Consider the following 7,128-nt stretch of genomic DNA (forward strand, 5'->3'; position numbering starts at 1 on the left):
CGCAAAACTGATAGTTAATTGTCACGTACTGGGTCTCCTAATGACGATGCAACACTCACATTGCGTCGCGATTCAAAACATCGTCCTCCAGCCGACTTGTCTTCAAGGGTTTATTGCTGCCTCGGGCACGTTATGGAGGTTCTCCTGTGAGACTAGATTTTCGAATCCGACGCAAAATGGATAGTTACTTGTAACGTTCGGGGACTCCTATTGACGGTGGAACACTCAAATTGCGTCTAGATGCAATATATCGACCTCCGGCCGACTTGTCTACAAGGGTCAATTGCTGCCTCGGGCACCTTATGGTCGTTCTCGTCAGAGTCTAGATCTTCGAATCCGACCAAAAACTGATAGTTAATTGTCACTTACTGGTTCTCCTAATGACGATGGAACACTCACATTGCGTCGTTATTCAATACTTCGTCCTCCAGCCGATTTGTCTCCAAGGGTCTATTGCTGCCTCTGGCACCTTATGGTCGTGCTCCTGTGAGTCTAGATTTTAAATCCGACGCGAAACTGATAGTTAATTGTAATGTTAAGGGCCTCATAATGACGATGGAACACTCAAATTGCGTTGCGATTCGATACTTCGTCCACCAGCCGACTTGTCTCCAAGGGGATATTGCTGCCTCGGGCACCATATGGTCCGACTCCTTTGAGTCTAGATTTTCGTATCCGACGCAAAACTGATAGTTAATTGTAACGTTCAGCGCCTCCTAATGACGATGGAGCACTCAAATTGCGTCGCGATTGAATACATCGTCCTCCAGCCGACTTGTCTCCAAGGGTCTATAGCTGCCTCGGGCAACTTATGGTGGTTCTCCTGTGAGTCTAGATTTTCGAATCCGACGCAAAACTGATAGTTAATTGTAAAATTCAGCGCCTCCTAATGAAGAAGGAACACTCAAATTGCGTCGAGATTCAATACATCGTCCTACAACCGGCGTGTCTCCAAGGGTCTATTGCTGCTTCGGGCACGTTATGGTCGTTCTCCTGTGAGTCTAGGCGTTCGAATCCGACACATAACTGATAGTAAATTGTAACGTTCATGGCCTCCTAACGAAGATGGAACACTCAAATTGCGTCGAGAGTCAATACATCGTCCCTCAGCCGACTTGTCTCCAACAGTCTATTGCTTCCTCGGGCACCTTATGGTCGTTCTCCTGTGAGTCTACATTTTAGAATCCGACGCAAAACTGATAGTTGATTGTAACTTTCAGGGCATCCTAAAGACGACGGAACACTCTAATTACGTCGAGATTCAATACATCGTCCTCCAGCCGACTTGTCTCCAAGGGTCTATTGCTGCCTCGCGCACCTTATGCTCATTCTCCTGTAGGTCTAGATTTACGGATCGGACGCATAACTGATAGTTAATTGTAACGTTCAGCGCCTCCTAATGACGATGGAACACTCAAATTGCGTCGAGCCGACTAGTCTCCAAGGGTATATTGCTGCCTCGGGCATCTTATGGTCGTTCTCCTGTGAGTCTAGATTTTCGAATCCGATGCATTGCTGACAGTTAATTGTAACGTTCAGCGCCTCCTAACGACGATGGCACACTAAAATTTTGTCGAGATTCAATACATCGTCATACAGCCGACTTGTTTCCAAGGGTCTATTGCTGCCTCGGGCACCTTATGGTCGTTCTCCTGTGAGTCTACATTTTAGAATCCGACGCAAAACTGATAGTTAATTGCAACGTTCAGGGCCTCCTAATGACGATGAAACACTCAAATTGCGTCGCGATTCAAATCATCGTCCTCCAGGTGACTTGTCTCCGTGGGGATATTGCTGCCTCGGGCACCTTATGGTCGTTCTCCTCAGTCTAGATTTTCGAATCCGACGCAATCCTGATAGTTAATTGTAACGTTCAGGGACTCCTAATGACGATGGAACACTCAAATTGCGTCGAGCATCAATACATCGTCATCCAGCCGACTAGTCTCCAAGGGTCTATTGCTGCCTTGGGCTCCTTATGGTCGTACTCCTGTGAGTCTAGATTTCCGAATCCGACGCATAGCTGATGCTTAATTGTATTGTTAATGGCCTCCTAATGACGATGCAACACTCAAATTGCGTCGAGATTCAATACATCGTCATTCAGGCGAATTATCTTCAAGGCTTTATTGCTGCCTCGGGCACCTTATGGTCGTTCTCCTGTGAGTCTAGATTTTAGAATCCGACGCAGAACTGATAGTTAATTGTAACGTTCAGGGCCTCCTAATGACGATGAAACACTCAAATTACGTCGAGATTCAATACATCGTCCTTTAGCCAACTTGCCTCCATGGGGATATTGCTGCCTCCGGTACCTTATGGTCGTTCTCCTCAGAGTCTAGATTTTCGAATCCGACGCATATCTGATAAATAATTGTAAGGTTCAGTGCCTCCTAATGACGATGGAACACTCAAATTCCGTCGAGATTCAATACATCGTCCTCCAGCGACATATCTACAAGGGGATATTGCTGCCTCGGGCAACTTATGATCCGTATCCTGTTAGTCTAGATTTTCGAATCCGACGCATAACTGATGGTTAATTGTGACGTTAATGGCCTCCTAATGATGATGGAACACTCAAATTGCGTCTAGATTCAAGACATCGTCATTCAGCCGACTTGTCTCCAAGCGTCTATAGCTGCCTCGGGCACCTTATGGTCGTGCTCCTGTGAGTCTAAATTTTCGAATCAGACGCAAAACTTATAGTTAATTGTAACGTTCAGGGACTCCTAATGACGATGGAACACACATATTGCGTCGAGATTCAATACATCGTCATCCAGCCGACTTGTCTCCAAGCGTCTATAGCTGCCTCGGGCACCTTATGGTGGTTCTCCTGTGAGTCTAGATTTTCGAATCCGACGCAAAACTGATAGTTAATTGTAAAATTCATCGCCTCCTAATGAGGAAGGAACACTCAAGTTGCGTCGAGATTCAATACATCGTCCTACAACCGGCGTGTCTCCAAGGGTCTATTGTTGCTTCGGGCACCTTATGGTCGTTCTCCTGTGAGTCTAGGCGTTCGAATCCGACACATAACTGATAGTAAACTGTAACGTTCATGGCCTCCTAACGAAGATGGAACACTGAAATTGCGTCGAGATTCAATACATCGTCCCTCAGCCGACTTGTCTCCAACAGTCTATTGCTGCCTTGGTCAGCTTATGCTCATTCTCCTGTAGGTCTAGATTTACGGATCGGACGCATAACTGATAGTTAATTGTAACGTTCAGCGCCTCCTAATGGCGATGGAACACTCTAATTGCGTCGAGAATAATACATCGTCGTCCAGCCGACTAGTCTCCAAGGGTCTATTGCTGCCTCGGGCATCTTATGGTCGTTCTCCTGTGACTCTACATTTTAGAATCCGACGCAAAACTGATAGTTAATTGTAACGTTCAGGGCCTCCTAAAGACGATGGAACACTCTAATTACGTCGAGATTCAATACATCGTCCTCCAGCCAACTTGTCTCCAAGGGTCTATTGCTGCCTCGGGCACCTTATGGTCGTTCTCCTGTGAGTCTAGGCTTTAGAATCCGACACATAACTGATAGTTAATTGTAACGTTCATAGCCTCCTAACGAAGATGGAAGACTCAAATTGCGTCGAGATTCAATACATCGTCCTCCAGCCGCCTTGTCTCCAAGGGGATGTTGCTGCCTCGGGCTCCATATGGTCCGTCTCCTGTGAGTCTAGATTTTCGTATCCGACGCAAAACTGATAGTTAATTGTAACGGTAAGGGCCTCCTAATGACGATGGAACACTCAAATTTGAGATTCAATACATCGTCCTCCAGCCGACTTGCTTCCAAGGGGATATTGCTGCCTCTGGGACCTTATGGTCGTTATCCTCAGAGTCTAGATTTTCGAATCCGACCCCAAACTGATAGTTAATTGTCACGTTCTGGGTCTCCGAATGACGATGGAGCACTCAAATTGCGTCGCGATTCAATACATCGTCCTCCAGCCGAATTGTCTCAAAGGGTCTATTGCTGCCCCTCGCACCTTATGGTCGTGCACCTGTGCGTCTAGATTTTCGAATCAGACGCAAAACTGATAGTTAATTGTAACGTTCAGGGACTCCTAATGACGATGGAACACACAAATTGCGTCGAGATTCAATACATCGTCATCCAGCCGACTTGTCTCCGAGCGTCTATAGCTGCCTCGGGCACCTTATGGTGGTTCTCCTGTGAGTCTAGATTTTCGAATCCGACGGAAAACTGATAGTTAATTGTAAAATTCAGCGCCTCCTAATGAAGAAGGAACACTCAAATTGCGTCGAGATTCAACACATCGTCCTACAACCGGCGTGTCTCCAAGGGTCTATTGCTGCTTCGGGCACCTTAAGGTCGTTCTCCTGTGAATCTAGGCGTTGGAATCCGACACATAACTGATAGTAAATTGTAACGTTCATGGCCTCCTAACGAAGATGGAACACTGAAATTGCGTCGAGATTCAATACATCGTCCCTCAGCCGACTTGTCTCCAACAGTCTATTGCTGCCTTGGGCACCTTATGATCGTTCTCCTGTGAGTCTACATTTTAGAATCCGACGCAAAACTGATAGTTAATTGTAACGTTCAGGGCATCCTAAAGACGACGGAACACTCTAATTACGTCGAGATTCAATACATCGTCCTCCAGCCGACTTGTCTCCAAGGGTGTATTGCTGCCTCGGGCACCTTATGCTCATTCTCCTGTAGGTCTAGATTTACGGATCGGACGCATAACTGATAGTTAATTGTAACGTTCAGCGCCTCCTAATGACGACGGAACACTCTAATTGCGTCGAGATTAATACATCGTCGTCCAGCCGGCTAGTCTCCAAGGGTCTATTGCTGCCTCGGGCATCTTATGGTCGTTCTCCTGTGAGTCTAGATTTTCGAATCCGATGCATTGCTGACAGTTAATTGAAACGTTCAGCGCCTCCTAATGACGATGGAACACTAAAATTTTGTCGAGATTCGATACATCGTCATTCAGCCGACTTGTCTCCAAGGGTCTATTGCTGCCTCGGGCATCTTATGGTCGTTCTCCTGTGACTCTACATTTTAGAATCCGACGCAAAACTGATAGTTAATTTAACGTTCAGGGCCTCCTAATGACGATGGATCACTCAAATTACGTCGAGATTCAATACATCGTCCTCCAGCCGACTTGTCTCCAAGGGGTATTGCTGCCTTGGGCACCATATTATCCGACTCCTGTGAGTCTAGATTTTCGTATCCGACGCAAAACGCCTCCTAATGACGATGGACCACTCAAATTGCGTCGAGATTCAATACATCGTCCCCCAGCCGACTTGTTTCCAAGGGTCTATTGCTGCCTCAAGCACCTTATGGTCGCTCTCCTGTGAGTCTAAATTTTCGAATCAGACGCAAAACTTATAGTTAATTGTAACGGTAAGGGCCTCCTAATAACGATGGAACACTCAAATTTGAGATTCAATACATCGTCCTCCAGCCGACTTGCCTCCAAGGGGATATTGCTGCCTCCGGGACCTTATGGTCGTTATCCTCTGAGTCTAGATTTTCGAATCCGACCCCAAACTGATAGTTAATTGTCACGTTCTGCGTCTCCGATTGACGATGGAGCACTCAAATTGCGTCGCGATTCAATACATCGTCCTCCAGCCGACTTGTCTCAAAAGGTCTACTGCTGCCCCTCGCACCTTATGTTCGTGCACCTGTGCGTCTAGATTTTCGAATCAGACGCAAAACTGATAGTTAATTGTAACGTTCAGGGACTCCTGATGACGAAGAAACACTAAAATTGCGTCGAGATTCAATACATTGTCATCCAGCCGACTAGTCTGCAAGGGTCTATTGCTGCCTCGGGCACCTTATGGTCGTACTCCTGTGAGTCTAGATTTTCGAATCCGACGCAGAACTGATAGTTAATTGTAACGTTCAGGGCCTCCTAATGGCGATGGAACACTCAAATTACGTCGAGATTCAATACATCGTCCTGAAGCCTACTTGTCTCCAATGGGATATTGCTGCCTCGGGCACCGTATGGTCCGTCTCCTGTGAGTCTAGATTTTCGTATCCGACGCAAAACTGATAGTTAATTGTAACGTTCAGCACCTCCTAATGACGATGGAACACTCAAATTGCTTCGAGATTCATTACATCGTCATTCAGCCGACTTATCTCCAAGGGTTTACTGCTGCCTCGGGCACCTTACCGTGTTTCTCCTGTGAGTCTAGATTTTAGAATCCGACGCAGAACTGATAGTTAATTGTAACGTTCAGGGCCTCCTAATGGCGATGGAACACTCAAATTACGTCGAGATTCAATACATCGTCCTCTAGCCTACTTGTCTCCAATGGGATATTGCTGCCTCGGGCACCGTTTGGTCCGTCTCCTGTGAGTCTAGATTTTCGTATCCGACGCAAAACTGATAGTTAATTGTAACGTTCAACGCCTCCTAATGACGATGGAAAACACAAATTGCGTCGAGATTCAATACATCGTCCTCCAGCCGACTTGTCTCCAAGGATCTATTGCTGCCTCGGTCACCTTATGGTCGTTCTCATGTGTCTAAATTTTCGAATCAGACGCAAAACTTATAGTTAATTGTAACGTTAAGGCCCTCCTATAGACGATGGAACACTCTAATTGCGTTGAGATGCAATATATCGTCCTGCAGCTCACTCGTCTCCAATGGCATATTGATGCCTCGGGCACCATTTAGTCCGTCTCCTGTGAGTCTAGATTTTAGAATCTGACGCAGAACTGAAAGTTAATTGTAACGTTCAGGGCCTTCTAATGACGATGGAACTCTCAAATTAAGTCGTGATTCAATACATCGTCCTGCAGCTGACTTGTCTCCAATGGCTTATTACTGCCTCGGGCACCATATGGTCCGTCTCCTGTGAGTCTAGATTTTCGTATGCGACGCAAAACTGATAGTTAATTGTAACTTCAGCGCCTCCTAATGACGATGGAACACTCAAATTGCGTCGAGATTCAATACATCGTCCTCCAGCCGATTTGTCTCCAAGGGTCTATTGCTGCCTCGGGCTCCTTGTGGTCGTTCTCATGTAAGTCTAAATTTTCGAATCAGACGCAAATCTTATAGTTAATTGTAACGTTAAGGGCCTCCTAATGACGATGGAA

This window comes from Schistocerca piceifrons, chromosome 2 (assembly GCF_021461385.2).
Source record: "Schistocerca piceifrons isolate TAMUIC-IGC-003096 chromosome 2, iqSchPice1.1, whole genome shotgun sequence".
Taxonomy (NCBI): Eukaryota; Metazoa; Arthropoda; class Insecta; order Orthoptera; family Acrididae; genus Schistocerca; species Schistocerca piceifrons.